Consider the following 21403-nt stretch of genomic DNA (forward strand, 5'->3'; position numbering starts at 1 on the left):
ATATCTACCATTAAAATCCTCATAAGGCCCACTGTACTGTTTATTTGACATTCAATCTGTTGATTAGGACATACAGACCTAGATGAAGGGGAAAAACAAAGATCAGATTGATCGAAAACTTTTATGACCCCCAAAAAGTTTTTAATGGTCGACGCTCATTCAAAACTGTTTCATGTAATGTGGTCCATTTGAGATTCGGATATATCTCAATTTTGATCTCATACCATAAAATGATATATAAAAATAAATGGACGGCATGGATGAAACACATATATCATAGTGGGGCCCACAGAGCACGGACCATCAGTCATTGGCCGGTGGCAGGGTTTCCACGTCAGTCTGATTCTTTTCACCTAAGCTTTGGCATGTGTGCTAGTCGCACGTGAGAACCATGACGTGCAAAGAGATGGAGCGAATTGGGTACCGAGATCGGTCAGGCCGTGACCGTGAGGCCCACCTTCATTTATGTATTATAAATCCACGCCGTCCATCTATTTTGCCGAATCATTTTAGGCTATTATGCTAAAAATGAAGCAGATCCAAATATCAGGTGGAACGCATGACCATAAGAAACAATAGTCATCAAATGGCCAGCAAAGAAAAAAAACTTCACCGAGGGCATGATAATACTTGTTTTGCTGTATTTTAAAATAATTTTAGTTCAAAATTTAAAATTTAATTTTCCTACCATGTTTCTATATTGAAAATGTTTTTCCTTTTAGTTTTGCTCTCTTGTCCGACTGAAAAGATCCAAAAAATTGTTCATGCATATAAAAGGTGTAGTTTTATATAAGACTTGAGTTGTCAATAAATAATAGTCATTTGGGTTTCGCCACCTCTTAACAACATATGCACTAAGCCATACCATAATCGTGTGATGTGGGCGCTCTGGCTAGGTCTAAGTGTAGGTTAATGTGTGAAATGAGAGTACACTCATCTTAATGATTTTTAACTAACGATTTATTTATTTATTTTTTCAAATGTTGCCTATGTAGAGACCGACAAATAAAATAAAATAAAATAGATTAAAATAATGTTAATTTTATTAAATTGAAAATGGTGTTCATTATTATCGATAAAGTAAAAAATAAATATAAAAATATAAAAGAGATGAATACTTGAAATTGTCTGAATGAACATGTGGTACAAGTAAATGGTCAACAGGATGTGATTAGAAGATTTGATTTCTCAAGTAAGAATTCAGTTTATCGAGATTCATAGTTAGAGGGTTGTTGATGATTATACTAATTTTACAGTACTGTAGTGGTAATGTTGAATAGTAACGTTCTATATTAAAATTAAAGCTAGTCTAGGGTATATTAAGATAAATTTAAATTTTATTGTAAAAAAGATATGTTGTATTTGGCATATGGCATTGAGCTCTTTGTTGCATTTTTCTTTTATAACTTTTAGATGTAGTACAACAGCACTGGTTTTTCTTATTGGTCAAAATCTATTGTAGTTATGAATGTCATGTAGTCTTCTCATGGGATCTCCCTAAATTTGAGATTACTTTTAGGTCTCAACTTTTACGAAGATGCTTTTGAAAATTAAAATTTTAAGGACACCGCTGCGTCTACATTTTGCTAAACTAAAATATATCCACCTTTTCGCCTATGATACCCATGAATATTTGTGAATGTACTGGGCCCTGGATGGAATCTACTCAAATATTATTTTGATATTTAGATCTTTGAAAATTTATAATCCCCTCAGGAGCTTTAAATGTCTTTAGAAAAATATACCAAAGAATTGTAAGATACATCTAAATCAGCATATTTAGATTTGTGATAAAATATCAGCATCCCGCGTTAATGACAGAAGACGTATCACCGAAGAAAACAAGTAAAAGATACCGAATACAATTCTAATAATACTGAAACCTTGCTGCTAACAAATGGCGTGTGCAGTAAAAAATGGATGTACACGCTACCTATCAATCATGAGATTTTGTCACTTGCGTGGACTGCTGTACTTGTAATCCAAGATCCAAAGGATGGACGCCTGAGATCTCCAAGTTGAGGATTTTGCGAGAAATGTCCATCCATCACTGTGGGCCCACCATATAAAGTTTCTACATAGCTGAGACATAGGCCACACTTGTACAAACTCAGCACCTGAGCCTCCTATGCATATCTTGTACATGTGGCACAAATGTGCAAGATCTAGACGTTCATCCCTTGGGCCCTACCGTGGATGGGGGTGAACCATAGGAAAAGCCTTGCACGATTCTATACCAAAGAATCCCACTGCATCAAACTCTGTGGGCCAACATTAATGTATTCTAGAAATTCAATCCGTCTATCAGTTGTTTACCCATTTAAGCCCATATCCCACATATGCATTTGATCCAAAAATTTTGTGGCCCCAAAAAGTTTTCAACGGTTGGATTTTAATCCTCACTGCTTCCTGTGTTGTGGTCCACTTGAGCCTTTAATCTGGGTCCTTTTTGGTCTCATGCCCTAAAATGATATGTTAAAATGGATAGATAGCATAGATGAGACATATACATCACGGTGGGCCCCACAGAGCCTAGAGGGGGTAGCACCCAATCCGCAAACCAGGTGGATCGGGCCCACAACAAAAATTAGGGCTATACATGAACCAAGTTAGATTGGTTAGCACGCTTGGCTCGAAAAAGCTTAATTTGGCTCGGTTAGGAACTATCGAGTTGATTTTTTTAGCTTGAAAAAATTTTAAACTGAGTTTGAGCTTGCACGAGCTCTACTTGAGTTAGATTGAACCCCAACTCAAATCAAACTTGGATCAAACCAGTTTGGTGACTCGGTTACTTTGATATTAATGCTGCTCACCAAGTGTTTGATGAAAAGACTCAATAAAGTGTCTGCTGGTGGCAAGGACAATATGTATATGAAATATCTGTCAACAGCTATTGCTGTTTTATGTACAATAAGAAATTGAAAGTGAACTTCATGTGTTTGTGAAAATGTTACACAGGTTTGATCTTGGCTCGAACTCAGTTCAAATTGGCCCGAGCTGTTAACTGAATCGAGCCAAGTTGGCCAGTCAAGCTCAAGGATCGAGCCAAGCCGAGTTCGAGCTGGGGTCAGCTAGTGGCTGAACCGAGTCAACTCGATTTGACTTGTGATACACCTCTACCAAAAATTAAGCCATTAGAAAATTCAGGTGGGCCACATCATCATTCCTGACGGCATGTCCCACCAGGATTTTGGATTTGGCTGATTTTTGGAGCAGCCCATTTTCTTGACATTGTGGTTCTGATGTACGGTTTAGATGGCAGACATATTGCAGTGGGCCTCACGTATAGTCAACACTATAGGACTAAACGTCATAGATGGATGGTTATACAAATGTAAGGTGGACATTCAGTGGGAAAAATTAATCCGATCCGCCCAATCTTTCGAAGCATGGCCCACCTACAGTAGGCCTTACGAATGAACGTTGTGGATCTCATATAAAGTGTGCCACGTGTACTGTATCCTTCCCATCAGACACATCTTTTGTAATCACATTTTTCTTTATTAACTCATCTACGAGTAGTATCAATTGCTTGATGACGCCATTAACGGTGATTGAATATGAATGAATTATCTTCCTTAGCGTTCTAAGCTTTAACAAGCTACACGACTTTTCTGCCAATGTGTCGCATATGTAGAACATCCGGACGGTGAAGACTGTTGGCCCCCATCATGAGATCACCAGGCAAGAAAAACAGGCTGATCTATTTACTAGGTGGGCCACAATTGCACGTTATGCAATATCAACAGCCACTTACTGATTCCATTCATGTGGGCCATATGATCATCAGATTGTTCTGATTTTTATGGTAGGTGATCTTCATGATGGCACCCAGCTTTTCCTCGGATCGGATGCTCTACAGATAAAGTAATAATTATGAAGTGAGGAACTGAGTTTGCAATGTTATCATTCTCATTGAAAGAGATGATGGTTCCTTTGACATTCCTTTTGAAATTTGAAGAGAAGAATTTGATTTCCCTCGCTTTGGGTGGACACCAAAATCCTAGTAAAACAAAGATTAGGCAGAGATCGCTAAAGAAGGAAAAAGAGAGGGAAAAAAAGAGAACAAAGAGGGTAAAGATAGAAGAAATTTGAATTTTGAAGGTATGGATGTGGGCCACATCTCATTATTGTTCGTCTGTTTATTAGGGGACATTGGACAGCCAAAATCCGGGTGTCCTGGATTTCATATGTTTGTATTACAAAAAAGCTTGTACTCGCTTGGACGTTCATCAGGTTTGGCCCATTGGGAACATATTTTGGCCCAAAAATCGAGCCAGTTCACTTATCAAGCAGGCAGTGAATGCATGTTGAATATGGACCGTCGGATTGACTTCTTTTAGCCATCTGTTTCTTTTCTTCTTGGGTGGTCCACCTATCTAGAAGATCGGCATGATGACATTTGGATCAAAGAGAAGAGCGGCTTGGATCGCTTACTCGTCCCATGTTTCCACGTGGGAGAGAAGTGCCAAAAAAACGTGCTCTCGCTGGAATTCACCCAGCACTTGTCCTTATCAGATCCATGCATTATTGAAAGCAAATGCTGTCTAGCTAAGCTGCTTTTGGCTTCCAAAACATAGAGAACTGCCATAACTAGAGATGGAAGCAGCCATTTCAATCCAACTACCGCCACATATGTGGGAAAGATCGGAGCCGTTCATCTACTTCACCCTTCTGCGTATGTGATGTGGCCCAAAAATCAGCTCATTCTGTTCATCATATGGGGTACAAGCGTTTGAAAAAAATGGACGGTTAAAATTCAAGACATGCCTGTGGCCCACCCGATAGCAGATTGATCCTGATTCTTTTGCCACGAAAAATACTACATGTGCCCGTCCGATTAGATGAACGGTCCAGATCTCATGTCTAAATGCCACTTGCCAACCGTCGGAACGTCAGCCATCCAAATGGCTACTCGCGTGAACGGCCACAATACTGCTCCATTGCAGTTCAATAATGAAGGGCGCTACGTCTCCGTCGGGTGCATGCTAAAACCTTACCCAATTCTTATCAATAGGTGTCTGATTCAGCACGCGTGCAGAGCCGTACATATTCACATGCGGGCGTACATTGCAAATATGAGACACGTGTGTGAGATCTAAACTTTCCATAAGGTTGGAAATAATAGCTTGGATCTTACGCCCAAAATCAGGAAATCCCTCTCCTCAGATGGGCCACAATTTACGTCATGAAGGCTTTTTATTAACCATTCATTTATTTTGCTATTATGTGGCCCACCTGAGGGGTGGAATAGCCTTATTTTTATGGTAGAAGATCTAATCAGTGTATCTCGCCTGATGGAAAGGTTAGATCTCACACACTTATCTCATTGTGACATGTTTCTTAGATGAATATGTGCGATTCGCACATGCGGGAGGAATTGGCAAAGCTTTAAGAAACCTTTGCAGAGATGGGTATGGACTGCCAGCAACACGTACGATAAGGAAATAAAAAAGAAACTGGTCAAGTAAGAGAAACAATGAGAGGTTTTGTAGCCCCACATGCACATGTTCGCACACGCCTTTACATGCAACACGCGTGCCAACAGGACACGTGTGAATGGTTTGTACTGTGGCAACCACCGTGAAATTTACATAGCACAAAATCTAGCAGGTTTACTCATTAGGTGGGCCACCACTGCACACGAGTTTTAAAAAAGTTTTTTTTTTTTTCGTAAACACCTCCCTTTTACGTATTCTGCATTTGAAAAATAAAAATAAAAAAAAATCTCTTGCACATGCGTGTTTAGCAAAGACATTGGATCTTCCGTGGGATTTTGGTTTTGATCCGAATACCCGTGAATCAATGTGGTTAGGAGCCCGTTCCTTCGTGTAAAGTAAGTTTGTTTAGCCATGAAACCACTTTTTTCATTATTGAGTGAATAAAATTATCCTATTTCACATCTGCCCCTGGCATGGCGGTCTCTAAGGAAGTTTTTATTTTTTTATTTTTTCAAAGAGATGTGTTCCCCGTCAAAAATCGAATTCAACCCACCCATTAACCGATTTGGTGCATTTATTTTGATCTGACAATCGTGAACCCGTGTGAAAGTTTTTTCTATTCTTTGTTTGTAGTTTTATATGTCACAAGCTTGTAAATTAATAATAATGCACCGGATAATGCGGAAAGGATTTTGGTAATGGGGAGTTATTTGATACTCTAATAGAGTATGATGCTTGATACACGGGTGCTCATAAATTGTCCTTGTGGCATACGCTAGGTTGCAATTCGATTTGGGAGCGGATTAACTGTTACTTACCTTAATCGTGCAGGGCTCACATGATTTATTGGTTGTATATCCACGCCATCCATCTGTTTTTACGACTCATTTTAAGAGGCGGTGCAAAATCTGAAAAAGATCAAAATTAGAGGTGTACACAAATCAAACCGAGTCAAGCTGTGCCCAATTCGACTCTAATTGGCCCTAGCTGACCCCAGCTCGAACTCGGCTCAAACTCTGTCCTTAAGCCTGACTGGCTAGCTCAGCTCGGTTCAGTCAGCAGCTCGGGCGAGTTCGAGCCAAGATCGAGCCAAGTTCACCTGTGGGGCATTTTCACAAACACATAGAGTGTACCTTTAATTTCTCACGGTATATAAAACAAAAGCTGTAATTTTCGTGTATTTCATCAAATAGTCAGTAGGCAACATTAAAATCAAGATACAGGAGTATTTGTTTCATATTCATACATTTTTTGCCACTTGCCGACAATTTGTGAGTCATTTCATCAAACACTTGGTGTGCAACATTAATATCAAACTAACTGAGTCACCTAACTAGATTGATTTGAGTTGAGGTTCGATCCAAGTTGAGTCAAGCTCGGGCAATTTCGAACTCGATTCAAAATTTTTTCAAGCTCAAGAATCAGCTCAACTCGGCTCAAACTCAATTTTGAACCGAGTCAAATTAAGCTTTTTTAAGTCGAGTCGAGCAAGCTAACCAAGCTAAATCGTTTCGTGTACAGCCCTAATCAAAATGTCAGGTGGACCACATCACTAGATGCAATGATGAAGGACCGTGAAAAACTTTATGTAGGCAGTAAAAGTTTTGAATAAAGCTAGTCTCTGTTTTTTCCCTTCTTCAGTCAAGGTACTCTTGACATGAAAGCAAATATACATTACCAAAACCTTACCATGGCCCCTTTGGAATTTTAAACAGTGGGGCACTCAATTACCATTGTTTCATGTGGCATGGTCCACCTAAGATTTAGATCTACTTAATTTTTGGAACCACATCCTAAAATGATTTGGAGAAACAAATGAACGACATGAATATACAAAACATCATCGAGGTGGGCCCCACAGTAAGGGTAGTATGGCCCACTTGAGTTTTTGATCTGTCTGATTTTTTAGTGAAGCGGACTACATCCAACCCACTTGGATAGTAAGTTGTTCGATTAGTTTTATGTGAGGCCACCATGATGTATTTATTTATCCTCACCACCCATCTTTTTTTTACATCATGTTAAGATATATGCCTAAAAATGAGATAGATCCAACTCTCTAATGAATTAACCACATTAAATAGTAAGCTTGAGTTGCATGAAATGCACCATCATTAAATGCAAGTCATCTCTGGTGTAATCCGCAATAGCATGAGAGCATTGGATCTACCTCATTTTTACTCATACCTTAATATATCTTAACATGATATGAGAAAAGGGATGGACAATATAGATAAATGGATTCATCATGGTGGGCCATGCAGATTTGGTCGGACGACTTATTATCCAAGTAGGGTGACTTATTATCCAAGCAGGGTAGACACAATCTACTTCCGTTTCTTAGATCCATATCCTATCGTGGTCTTTCAAAATAAATGAATAGAGTGAATTTGTCATAGACATCTCTGTAAGCCCCACACTGCGTCGGCACACGAATATCTATGTGCCCAATGTCATAAGCAATCTGCTCCCTTTCTCAGGAGTTTTGGGTCCATCTTGATAAGGTGAGAGAAATGTTCACACGTGACCTTGTATTGCTGATCGCAAATGGGTCATTCTTTTATAGCATCCGAGCTGTGCAAATGGTGGGCCACATCAGGAGAGCTACATTGGATGATGTTCTGTCACAGTGTATCTGTGTGGCCTACCCAATGAGTGTGTCATTACGAGTTTTACTTTAGATGATTTTCTTGATGGTGTCCACCATTTTCATGTCTCGGATTCTTGATCTTTAAGTGATTTATTTTCTATTCATTGCCTTCAATCATAACATATTAGTAAGAAGTGAAAATTGTTGGATGTTAAATTTACCAATACCCAATAATCTATGTATTTTTTTTCCAATGAAAGAATATTAGTCAGTTATGAAATTCATATTCGCTTTTGCCCCTTTGGTTCCACACAGGAATGACATTGTGGGACCCACACATATGAGGAGTAGATAGTCATTGTGGGATTTGATTTGATGGTACTGTCAAAGATGGGGACCACTCAAATCCCATAGGTTGTACTTGTCTCAAGCTTGATAAAGGTGAAGGCCCTCGTGTATGTATGATGCAAGGATTGACATGATGAGGTCAAGCACCGTCTTCTTCAAGGATAATTACTCTGAATCCACGGAGCTTCTCTAGACTCCTCACATATGCTTCTCGAATCCACGAGGAAAAATACAAGGAAAATATAAATAAAATTTAAATAATTTGTAAATTGATTGATGATCCAAACAAACGAGATTACAACCCTCTAAATAAGGATACTAAGTCTTAGAATAAGTTTCGGAATTAAACTACAACTAAAACTCTTAGAAATCATGACTCACTATAAATAGTAAACTTACTATTTATAGACGGTTGTGATGTCTAGTAGTCATCATAGTTTCGGCCAAAAATAGTAAGTGTCCTATTTGACTCAACCCTGATTTTCTCCTAATTATTCTAAGCACTTTTCATATCGGGCACAACTCCTAAAGCCCAGCCGATGAAGAGTTATTAAAGAAATGAAATTAAAGATGGTATTTCACAAATTTGGAGTACGCTAGCTCATCCTACCCCAAAATCACATATGGTGAGTTGGATAACTCATTCCGATATGTGAGATACATCCGTTTTAAGGTCCTGACGGTCCTGATCACTTTTGCTTTCGATCGGGTCTTTTCTAATCCATCTTGGACATGAAACTATCTGTAACCCTTAAGAACAATTTAGAAAGTCCTAATCATTTTCATACTCCCGATTACACTCAGTATATATACTACCTAACCGGAATAGGAAATAAATCGCGTACTTACACAATTTTGTGTGTCTTCGATGAGACCTTTAATGGCATTGACAACCATCACGGACCAGTCAATAACATCGAAGATCCTTCGATGCATCAAGTAGCAACATCCAAAACTATCCAACAATCAACTAGGATTTTTCTAAAATTTTCCAATGGGATCGAGCATTTGTCGACCGTATCAACATTTGCTCGATGGGATTAAGTGGTTTGCCGATGTCATCGACATACCCATTTCTGGACAGATTTAAGACATTGACAACAGAGGTTACAAAGGGGTGAACGACTTAAGTGTGTCCCACCATTATGTTTATATGAAATCACCCATGTTAAGCAAGATTGGAAATAACACTACGTGAAAAATGGAAAAAAAAGGACGAATTCTGAGATGGTTTTGGACTGTCTGCAAAATTCCTTGGTTTAAAGACGGTTTAGAGACGGCCGTAATGTAAGACCCGTAACCTAGCCTGTACCATTCCATAAACTTCTACGGTTCCCTCTAGTCGAGTTTCGGCGACCCGGGACGAATAGATAGCATTGGCGCATGCTCTTGAGTCACATCCTGTAAACCCAAGCCGACTCAAAATGAGACCTATGTCATTTTGATCGTGCCGTCGCCGCGGTTCCGACGATGCGTCTTGTGCGTCAATACGATGCTCAGATTATAAGATCCGGCCCGTGCATTATCTAGACCGTTGATCGCTTGATTGTGGGACCCACCTATCCCTATTGTTGTACTTCCCTAGAAACATTAATTACTATGATGTCACCCTAGGGGTGACATCACCCTACCATACCACCTTACCTTCCCTTTTCCCCATAAGTCAAACTCATTAATTCCCATTACCTCACCATCCCTCTCTCCCATCACTCCCTTACATCATTTCTCTCTTTCAATTCTCTCCATTCCAAGCAATCCTTCCATGGAGCAACCCACGTCCATGGCTCCCATGAGAGAGCTAGTGTGGCCCACCTCCCTATCTCCCATCTCCACCATCCAATGATCATCTCCACCATTGAAATTGTTTCTTTGGGGCTCTATCATGCATTGGCGGAAGAAGGAAGAAGAGATCTCGAGGTGGGTGCTCCTTTCTTTCCTCTCATTTTTTTTTGTGATGTGTGGCCCACTTGGATGAATCCCATCTTGAGGTATGTTTTATCCCAACCGTACAAGTCATGTGGACCCTACTTTATAGTGATGGAAACCCACAAATATCAAGTTGATTTAAATATGGTGGGCCATGTTCATGTGGGACCCACCTTGGTGACACGTGGACCACCTACACGTAGGACCCACTATGATGATTGTGTTATACCTATGCTGTCCAACGTCCAAGGGACGCTGGACAGGGAGTGGCTAAAGTGGTGTGCGTGCACTGAAATGGTGGTGTACTAATAAGCAAAGGAGAGGAAGAAGAATAGTATTTGGAGGTGGGCTGCTCATGCAGGCCCCACCTTGATGTATGTATAAAATCCACGCCGCCCATTTCACTTCTCATCTCATTTTAGGCGTTGAGCCAAAAGATGAGGCTAATCTGACAATCAAGTAGGCCATACTGTAGGAAATGGTAATTTTTACCGTTGAAAACTCACCCAACGATTCTAGATGCTGAAAAATACTCAATATTGGTCTTGTTTGGTCAATATTGAGCCGTGAGATGCAATGGTCAGGATAGATTTTCCTGATGAGGGCCCCACCTAAGAAATTCCCTAGAAAAATTGGATTTAGAGAAAAAAAAAAAAAACACATCATAAGGCAGCAACGCTGCTGCTGTCAGAAGATTGCATGGGCGGGCGGACGGCCTGGCTGGACCTCACGGCTCCAGCCGTGGGCCCCACGTGATGCATTTTGAACATCGAAACCGTGCATTTGATGGGTCCCCATGGACCAGCCGTCCATCCCAAAAATTAGCTGTATACGGAACTCAGGTGGGCCATACCATCTAAAATCATGTGATAATATGCCTAAAAATATAAAATCATCTGGTGGGGCCTCCTTGAGTTTTGGATGTGATTGAAACTTGGTTTGGACCCCTAATTATATGGGACACCTATAATGGACGGAGTGGATCTGATTAATGTGGGCCCCATCTAGTATAAAAAAAGAAAAAATTTAATAATAGCAATCAATATGCTTTGACGTCCAGAAGGGTCTGGACGTCCATCGTGAAATAGGGAGGGCCCCCTTGGCCTCAATTGTGGATCTACCATGATGTATGTTCTACATCCATGCCGTTCATTTAATAGGTCCCCTTTTATGATGCGTTGGTTCCAAAAATTAGTCATAAAAAGTTCTCGGATGGCCCACACCATCACCTTTCATGCAGTGGTGTACCAAGTCACATGGAATCAACTGCTGGGGTCCACATGCAGCTTGGATCCACCTGAAACTCGGTTTGGGCCCTTAAATTGGTGGGACAGACACAATGAGTGGGTTGGATTTGTGAACTACATCACGGTGGACCCCCAGGACCATATAACCATACCAAATATATATATTTGGTGGACAATAAATATTACAGTGGGCCAAAGGCCCACGTGACCTTATAAACTAGTTGTATGGTAAGTAAACATTGCAGTGGGCCCCTGGCCCATGCGACTTTATCAACAGATTGGACGCAAGTAAACATTTCAGTGGGTCCCATGATCATGTGACCCTATCACAAGGTTAAAAAAAAAAAAATAATAATAATAATAATAATAATAAAAATAAATAAATAAATAAATAAATAAATAAATCTACAGTATCCATATCTCATTAATGTCTGTAAAAATGAAAAATCCATATAGGTTACAATGGATATAAGACCTTATCAACAGGTTGGATGCAAATAGATGTTATAGTGGCCCAAGTTGGATGATAAATAAATATTACAGTGGGCCCTAGGCCCATGTGACCCTATGACTAGTTTGGATGGAAGATAAACATCATGTTGGCCTCATTTTGGATGGACAGTATGTTGGGCCCTAGGTGGGGTGGAAAATAAACATTTTGGTGGGTCTTACTTAAGACTTATTTATGTATGTGTTGTGTCCACAACTGTGGACCTCCATCATGGAACATGTGACTTATCTATTCCTTCCATCCCTATGGGACCCACTATGATGCATGTGTTTCATCCAACCGTCCAACCATTTTTGGAAAATGATCCTTTTTTCTTAGGTTTGGGACGAAAATAAGTCAGATTTACTTATCAAGTGGACCATAGTGCACGGTGAGGATTGAATGACTATCTTTGAAATCTTGAGACCCTATGATTAGATTAGACGGGAAATAAATGTTATGGCGGACCTTGAAAATTTTAGTAGTGGAAATCATCATCACCACTTATATTGAGTGTGGCCCATTTAACATACATGGGGCCCATTGATGTGGCCAATTTGATGTATGTATGACCATGTTATGAGGCCTACTTTGATGTATGTTGTGGCCCATTTGTAATGACACGTTTGATGTAATTTTATCCAATCCATACAGTGTAGGCACCCCATTATGATATATATATCAGGGCCCATGGGTCGAGGCCCATTAGTGCTGCTATTTGATACAACCCACTTGATGTGTACGAGGCCCATTAGGGCGGCCCATTGATGCAAGGCCTATTGTGACATGTATTAGGCCCATGACGCGTGACCCATTTGATGTATATAAGACCCATGGGTAGGGCCCACATATTATGTATTTGAAGCCCATGAGCAGAGCCCACCTGAGGTTTATATATGGGCCCCATTAATGTGGCCCACTTGTATTCGAGGCCCACGGGTTGCGGCCCATGGGTCGTGGCCCATTGTGATATATACTCGGCCCATACGTCGTGGCCCATTGAGATGTGTTTCCGACCCATTTAGTGAGGCCATTGTGAAATATTCCTACTCTTGTGATGAGGCCCATTGAGATGTATTTCTGGCTCATTGATGCGGCCCACTTGTTGAATTGAGGCCCATTGGTGTGGCGTGCGGCCCAATGTATCGACCCACCGTGATGTGTAGGTCCACGTGCTGTATGTGTAAGGCTCACCTGTGATGACTATTTGAGGCCTACTTGTTGGATATTTGGGCCCATCTTATGTTTGACTCTATGTGGACCACTCCTTGGGAGCAATGTTGGTTAAATGTCCACATTGCTAGGCAGTGATGGTTGGATGTCCACATTGTGACCCTTCCTTAAGCCTTATCAGGCCCATTCTCATCATTCTCTTAGTGGGTTAACCCAAATAAGTGGGCCCCATTTACCATGGACGGATGGCTCCATGCTACCAGATTTGATATAACCATGGTCGAGGGCTGATCTTTATATTATGATTGATCAGATGTTCATCTATGGACCCAGTCTTGTCTATGTGACCGGTCGTCGGTGTTGATTATCGAAGCTGATTGTCGGTGCTAATTATCGATGTAGATTATCGGTGTCGATTTGTCGAGGTCGATTGTATTGGCCGGTTCCGATTGTCGAGGCCGATTCTGAGTATCGAATTCGATTGCCATGGCCGATTGTCAAGACCTGCATGATGTATATGTGACCCGTAGTTGAGGGCCATTGTGATATGTATTAAACCTATGATGCATGGTCCATTTAATGAATTCAAGACCCATGTGTAGGGCCCACATGTCCTGTGTTTGAGGCCTATGGGCAAGGCCCATTGTGATGTATTCATGGCCCATGGGCAAGGCCCATTGTGATATGTATTAGACCCATGAGCAGTGTCCCACCTGTTGTGTATATGTGGCCTTTGAGTAAGACCCATTGTGTTGTATATTAGGCCCTTGTGTGAGGCCGTGGGCCCATTATATGTTTGACTCTATGGAGGCCATTCCTTGGGGGCAATGTTGGTTAAGTGTCCACATGGTCGAGGTCGATTATCGATGCTGGTTGTGGATACCAGTTATGAGTATGTGACAGCATAGCATCATGATACATGCCCATACGCATCATCTGCATGTTTGTTATGAGAGGTGGTTGATCATTGCATATGTCATTGAGCATGTTGTTATGAGACTCCCTGATAGGTGGAGGTTATCTCACATGAGCACACGGTATGTGCAGGACTGAGAGTGGATTGTATGACTCATGCATCTCCCATTATGATTACTTTACGCCCTAGCGACATCAGGGTCGTAGCCTCCACAGGCATATCGTGGATGGCCAAATAGGACACCGAAAATGTTTGGTTCTAGCATACGGGCGCCATAGATGTCCCTGGGTGAAAATTCCTAAACCTCTGTGGCCAGGAGACGCCCCAACGTCGAGACCGAGTGGATACATGAGCGCCCGAGTGCCAAATACCAGGAGGCCGCGTCTCCCACTGTGTCGTGGTCGGTTGGGAGGGGGTGTGGCCTTACTCGCCCGAGGGTAGGGGGCAATACTAGGCTGAGTTTGACCAGCTCGTGAATGGGTCCGCTATCGACGTGCCGGATAGGTATTGGCAGACTATTGGCAAGGCGGATAGTGAGGTTTCTTATGCTCACTTGGACTGTGCGGCTGGGAGAGCGGCAGTGCCATTTGGAGTGTACTAAACCCCGGTGATGATCCCAGAGATGAACCGTACTGATATGTGGATTTAGTGAGCAGGAGTTGCATACTCATTCATGCATTCATTCATTCACTATCTACTCGGGTTGGTGGTAAGCAACTAGTTGATACGTGTGCCTTCGCAATGGCCAGGATTTCGGTTGGGGCGCGCGACTAACCTGAGATCAGGAGTCTACCACATTGATTCTGACTATCCAAATTTAGGTATGGGACTGGTTTGGATAGAAGTCTCTTGTGATGGACCCCATAGCCTGCGATACTACGTACTACCATCTCGACTTCACACTCCAGTATGGTCATTCCATCCGCACCGCATATTGCATTACATCCGCGGCATATGACATCTTGGGTTACTGTATTTCTACATTTATATGGTTTAGATATGACTGACGTATTTGTGAACACATAAGAAATGTATATTGTATTGCATCCTCTACATTTGATATTTGGCTCTTTATGACTCCTCGTTTGCGTAGCTGTTATATATTGCGTATATATCGATTGGCTCATGGACTTGTTCATATTTCCGCTTACTCTGTTATCGTATGATCTATGATCTTGTGAGTATTTCTGTTTACTCAGATAATTCCTGCTCTTGTCAGTATTTCTCCTTATTCAGATATTGTACGGTTTATGGATTACCAGTACTTCCAGTTTGTATGATAATGGCATTGTATTGAATACTTGACACTTATCTTGTGCACATACTTACACCACCCTCTAAGCTTTCTATAAGCTTATGCACGATAGATGAGTGTAGGTGGCGTTAGGTCACTGCAGCGTTGAGCTTGGAGTGTGCAGTCATCTTTTGGAGCCTTGATGTTCGATATATGTATTTCCCTTTCAGCATTGTACTCAACTGTTTATATTAGTAAATATGTGATGATGATGTTGCCTTTGTGATTTATGTAAACTTGTGGTTATGCTTATTACGAGATAAATGTACATTGGCAAAAAAAAAAATCCTCCTTGTAGGATCCCAGGATCGGAATCTGGCGTGTGAACGCTAGGATCCGAGAATGGGGTACTACGGAGGCTGTCGGCACCAGATTCGGCAATCGGGATTTCTATGAATCCGATTTTCGGATTTGGGGCGTGACACGTAAACCGTCTCTAAAATTTTAGACGGCTCTTGACCGTCCTTAATATTGTTTTAAAAATGTTGAACGTCCACAAATCATTTAAGACGGTCAGAATCCATCGTTAACTGAGAAGAAAAGACAGCTATCGACCATCTGGAATAAAAGACGGTCTTTGACCGTCTTATATGCGGTCATCTGAGACGGTCAAAGACCGTCCGCATTAGAGACGATCATTGGCCGTCTTTTACTTGTAATCTGAGACTGTCAAGGATCGTCTGTATTAGAGATGGTCATTGGCCGTCTTTTACTGGTAATCTGAGACTGTTAAAGACCATCTGCATTAGAGACGATCCTTAGCTGTCTTATTAGTGGTCATTTAAGACTGTCAAAGACCGTCTGCATTAAAGACGATCCTTAGCCGTCTTATAGCCGTCATTTGAGACTGTCAAAGACAGTCTGCATTAGAGATGGTCCCAAACCGTCTCTAATGCTCAGGTCAAAAATTAAGAACAAAAAAATTATGAATTTTGAAAAGAAAAAAAAGTTGAGAAGCTTAAAAAAATAATTAACAATGTTTAAGAAAAATTTAAATTTTGGAAAAAAAAATTGTGATTTTATAAAAATCTAGATTTTGAAAAAAAAAATTAAGAACTTTGAATAATGTTGATAATTTTGAAAAAAAAAAAAGATTTCATAAAAAAAATGATATTTTGAAAAGGAAAATTTTAAAAATTAAACAAAATTGTGAAAAAATTGATGAATTGTTAAAAAATATATTTTTTAAAAAAGAGAACTAGATTTTGTATTTTGACAAGAAAAATTAAAAAGTTATATAACAAAAGTGAGATTAAAAAATGATATTTTGAAAAAGAAAATTTAAAAAATTAAACAAAATTGTGAAAAAATTGACAAATTGTAAAAAAATATATATTTTAAAAAGGAAAACTAAATTTTGTATTTTGACAAGAAAAATTGAAATACAAGAAAAATTGAAAAGTTAGATAATAAAAGTGAGATTTTGATTTTGTGTTGTATATCCTTGCTGCCCTTGTGTTTCTCCAACACATTTTTGGGCCAGGTATAAAAAATTGTGTAGATTTAAATCTTAAGTGGACCACACCACTGGAAAGAATGATAATATAGTACCTCGCCATTAAAAATTATAAAGAGCCCATCGTAAGGTTTTAGTAATTTTTATTTGCAATCCAACTTGTTAATAATGTAAAGAAGATCTAGATGAAGGTAAACTACAAAGATCAAATTGATCCAAAACTTTTGTGGCATTCAAAAGATTTTTAATAGTTATTCATCATTGTTTTGATTGGTATGGCCCACCTGAGCTTATTGAGTTCTTATGATTTGAAATCACATCTTAAAATATGATGGAAAAATATATGGATGGTGTCGATATACATAAAATATATCAAGGTGGGCCCTACACGGTTAGAGTAACACCCATGAAAGAGTTACCTAAATAGTAAAATGGTACTAGTAAAATGGTACTATAAGGTCACCTCATGGGAACTTCCCATGAGGTTAATCTATGTGCGCCCCACCATGATGTGTGTAGAACATCAACACCATGCATTTGATGTGTCCCCTTTTAAGTCTAAAAATCAGTCATATACGAAACTCAGCCATCTAAAACTATGTGAAGACATCCCCAAAACATATAAAAGCATTTGGTGGGGCCCACATTAGTTTTGGATGTGTATGAAACTTGGTCTGACTCCTCATCCAAGTGGGACACACATAATGAATGGGCTGGATCTATGAACCACATCTAGGTGGGCCCAATAAATGATTATGAATGTTTTAATGGGAGGGTAACCCTCTCAACTATAGTATGTGGTGTGGCCCACTCAAGTCATGGATTGACTTTATTTTTAAGGTCGTGGCCCACCATGGAATGGTGCATCTGACTGACGGGGCAGATCCAAAGTTCAAGTGGACCCACATAGAAAAGAGTGGGATAGTGACACCCACTATTGAAACCTTCTTAGGGCCCGCCACGATGTTTATTTGAGATCCAACCTGTTTATAAGTTAATACAGACATGGAATAAGGTGGGACATACACATAGTTTTGATGTGTCCCTTTTAGCTTATGAGATATCTAAAAAATCATCCGTATACGAAACTCAGGTGGGCCATACCATCTAAAACTATGTGAAGACATTTAAAAAAATATAAAAGCACTTGGTGGGGTCCACATGAGTTTTGAATGCAGCTGAAACTGGGTCTGACCCCTCATCCAAGTGGGACACACATAATGAGCTTGATCCGAAACTTCTCCATCTCCCAAGAAGTTTTTAATAGTGGAAGTGCAATGCCCAATTTGTAGTCCACTCAAGCCTTGTTCCTGCCTAATGTTTTGCATGATACCTTATAATGATATGAGAAAAAAGATTAGGTTATAGGGCTCTATAGGGCCTACAAAAATATATGTTTTATATCGAAGCCGTCCATCTATTTTGAAATATTATTATAGGGCTCTATAGGGCCTACAAAAATATATGTTTTATATCTAAGCCGTCCATCTATTTTGAAATATTATTATAGGTCATGAAACTAAAAATCAGGTATATTGAAGGCTAAAGTGGACCACACGGTAGGAAACATGGAGATTAAATCACATGTGCTTCCTATGGTGTGGTCCTCTTGGGCCTTCAATCTACTTTATTTTTGGGATCATGTACTAAAATTATTTATTAAAATTGATGGACAATGGATAAACAAAATACATCATGGTGGGTCCCACAGAGCTCTAGACAGGACATCCATGTCTGTCTTACCCCATTCACACCCAAAATTGGGAAACGGATTGACTACTCTCCCAGCCACCAGCCCCGTGGCTGGTGGTCGGTGCTCTGTGGACCCCACCATGATGTATGTGTTTCATCCATTCTGTTCATCCATTTTTAAAGATCATTTTATCGCTTGATCCTAAAAATGAAAGGGATATAAATCTCAGGTGGACCACACCATATGAAAACCATAGTGATTGGATATCCACCATTAAAATCCTCCTAAGGCCCATTGTACTCTTTATTTGACATCCAACATGTTGATTAGGTCATACATGCCCAGATGAAGGGAAAAACAAAAATTAGCTTGATCCAAAACTTTTATGGCCCCCAAAATATTTTTAATGGTCGACGCTTATTCAACATTGTTCCCTGTAATGTGGTCCACTTGAGATTGGGATACACCCCATTTTTGGTCTCATACCATAAAATGATATGTATAAATAGATGGACAACATGGATGCAACACATACATCATGGTGGGTCCCACAGAGCACCGACCACCATTTCCTAAAATTGGGCGCACGCTCAAAACAGAGCCGCGCCCAAAAATCTCTCCATTTCTCTCTCTCTCTCTCTCTCTCTCTCTCTCTCTCTCTCTTACAGGTTTCCATTCTAGTCTTCTTGAACAATCCAAGCCCTCTCAGGAAAATGCATTCCTTCAATCTCTGATGGCATTTAATGGTTAGGGTTTTCTCTCACGCCTCGTGCTAGGGTTTTCAGCGCCTCTCTACCTTCCGCATCAAGAAGAAGCTAGCGAAGAAGATGAGGCAGAACAGGCCAATACCTCACTGGATCCGCTTGAGGACCGACAACACCATCAGGTACAACACGAAGTGCAAGCACTGACGTCGTACAAAGCTAGGGTTTTGAGACCCTTGAAGGTTTTCCCTTTTTATATCGTCGAATTAGGCTTTTGATTTTTTGCTAAAAGACATGAAATCGCAATCTGTTTGGTTTCTTTCTTCTATTACTCCTTTGATATTTGTAGGAAATGTGATTTATACCGATTTTTCGGTAATGCAATTGCCAAAGGATGGATTGATCAGATGTTGATGTATCGTTTATAGTTTCAATAGCTTCAGTTCTTTTGATTTAAAAAAAAAATAATCTCTGATGGCATTTTCATAAATTTCATAGCATTCCTCTGTTATAGATCTCGTGCTAAATGCACGAACTGATTATCTTTATTTTTTTTTTAAATACATGATATCATTAGGGTTAGGGTTTTTAATTTATTGTTTTCCTTCTCATTTTATTTCTGTATGAATCATTTATTCATGAACTAGTAATTACTGATTCCCATGATATGATATGTTTTGTGAATGTGCTTTTTTTTTTTTCTCTAGGTAAGATTGGAAAAGTTTAAATTAAAATAAAATCTATGTGAAAGGAGAAAAAGAGTTAACTCATTAGGGGATCATAAAATCCCATTCACAGTTGGAAAAATAAAAGCCACTGCATCAACTAAATGGATCCTTTTTAAAAAAAAAAAATGGTATTCGAGGCTTTTGAATTGTGATGTGTACCGAATGTTTAACAAAATGCCAAAGGAAACATGCATACCAAATGTTTGAAATGATAACTAACAGAAACTTGATTTTTTCTTGTTGTTTTGTACCCCATGTTACTCCCACTGTTAGTCTTTGTTGATTGTGTTTAAGATTTTAATTTCTAGGAAATAATTATGCCATGTACTGAAAGAAGTGCAAATATTCCAGCAATAATTAACTCTGTAAGGAGCTACAATTGTTCTATTATTAGGCTAGAGGTTTGAAAAACAATGGCTACAATACCAATGGTTTCGATTTTACCCCACCTGCTTCTCTTCTGGCTGAGTTTTCAAGAAAGGTTTAGTGTTATAATTCATGTTGATTTTTGCATAATGATTTTGACATTTCTCTATAAATATGACTGATTGTTGTTTTCTTGCAATTGCATAATGATTCATGCTGACATTTCTCTTTTGGCTGAGTCTCCATGAACTTTCTACCATTCTCTCGTTTGGCCGCATCTATTCTGTTGATGGCTGGTTAACCTTTGAGCTTGTTGCAGATCAAGATGAGTTTTTTATGATTTCACTAGACAGGCAGCAATTCTAAAGTCTTTAACACGTCGTTCATATTTCACAGTTTCTCTTATCAAACTTGTTCAGGCAAATTGGTTAGGAGAATCATATATTGGTTCCCTGGAAGCATTTGATGGGGAGTTAGTTTCCCTTTCGCCAATGGGATATCTTTGAATGTGGATTTGTCAAAGGTTTTCTCTAATATTCCTTCTCCAATTAAAAGATGAATTTAGCTCTATCATCTATTTGTTAAGAGGCAAATATTCCAGAATCATCTATTGTATGTATTACCTAATCTTTATAGGAAGAGATGCAAATTTTGGGCAGGCAGACAAAGAAGAACCCTTGCCTTATTGGAGAGCCTGGTGTCGGGATGATAGATATTCCAGAAGGGCTAGCTCAACACATTGCTAATGGGGATGTACCAGAGATTATTGAAGGAAAGAAGGTGAGGGATAAGGATCATTTGATAAATCAACTCGAGTTTAAGAACCTACAAGGTTTTATGCTACTTGGTTTCATGCTTGTTTTGAATCTATTTTTCTCCACTTTCTATTTTTAAAGATTCTTGAATTTGTTGGTTTTGATTTTTCTATAAATATCTTGTTTCTTTTACTTTTATCTTCTTCTTTATTTTTATTTTTATTTTTATTTTATAGTGGCCATTCTTGATAATATTGTATGGGTTTAACTTTCCAA

The 21403-nt window shown here is 39.6% G+C and overlaps 1 long non-coding RNA gene and 1 pseudogene across 1 annotated transcript; both read left to right on the top strand.

The window, feature by feature from the left end:
• Window positions 1-19509, top strand: part of LOC131234673 (large ribosomal subunit protein eL39-like) — a 41524-nt pseudogene extending 22015 nt beyond the window's left edge.
• Window positions 19510-20618: 1109 nt separating this feature from the next.
• On the top strand, window positions 20619-21153 carry LOC131235048 (uncharacterized). The gene is made up of 2 exons (XR_009165899.1): window positions 20619-20895; window positions 21009-21153. It is a non-coding gene; the product is annotated as an uncharacterized LOC131235048 (long non-coding RNA).
• The last annotated feature ends 250 nt before the right edge of the window (window positions 21154-21403 follow it).

The sequence above is a fragment of the Magnolia sinica genome, chromosome 19, assembly GCF_029962835.1.
Source record: "Magnolia sinica isolate HGM2019 chromosome 19, MsV1, whole genome shotgun sequence".
NCBI classification, from domain to species: domain Eukaryota; kingdom Viridiplantae; phylum Streptophyta; class Magnoliopsida; order Magnoliales; family Magnoliaceae; genus Magnolia; species Magnolia sinica.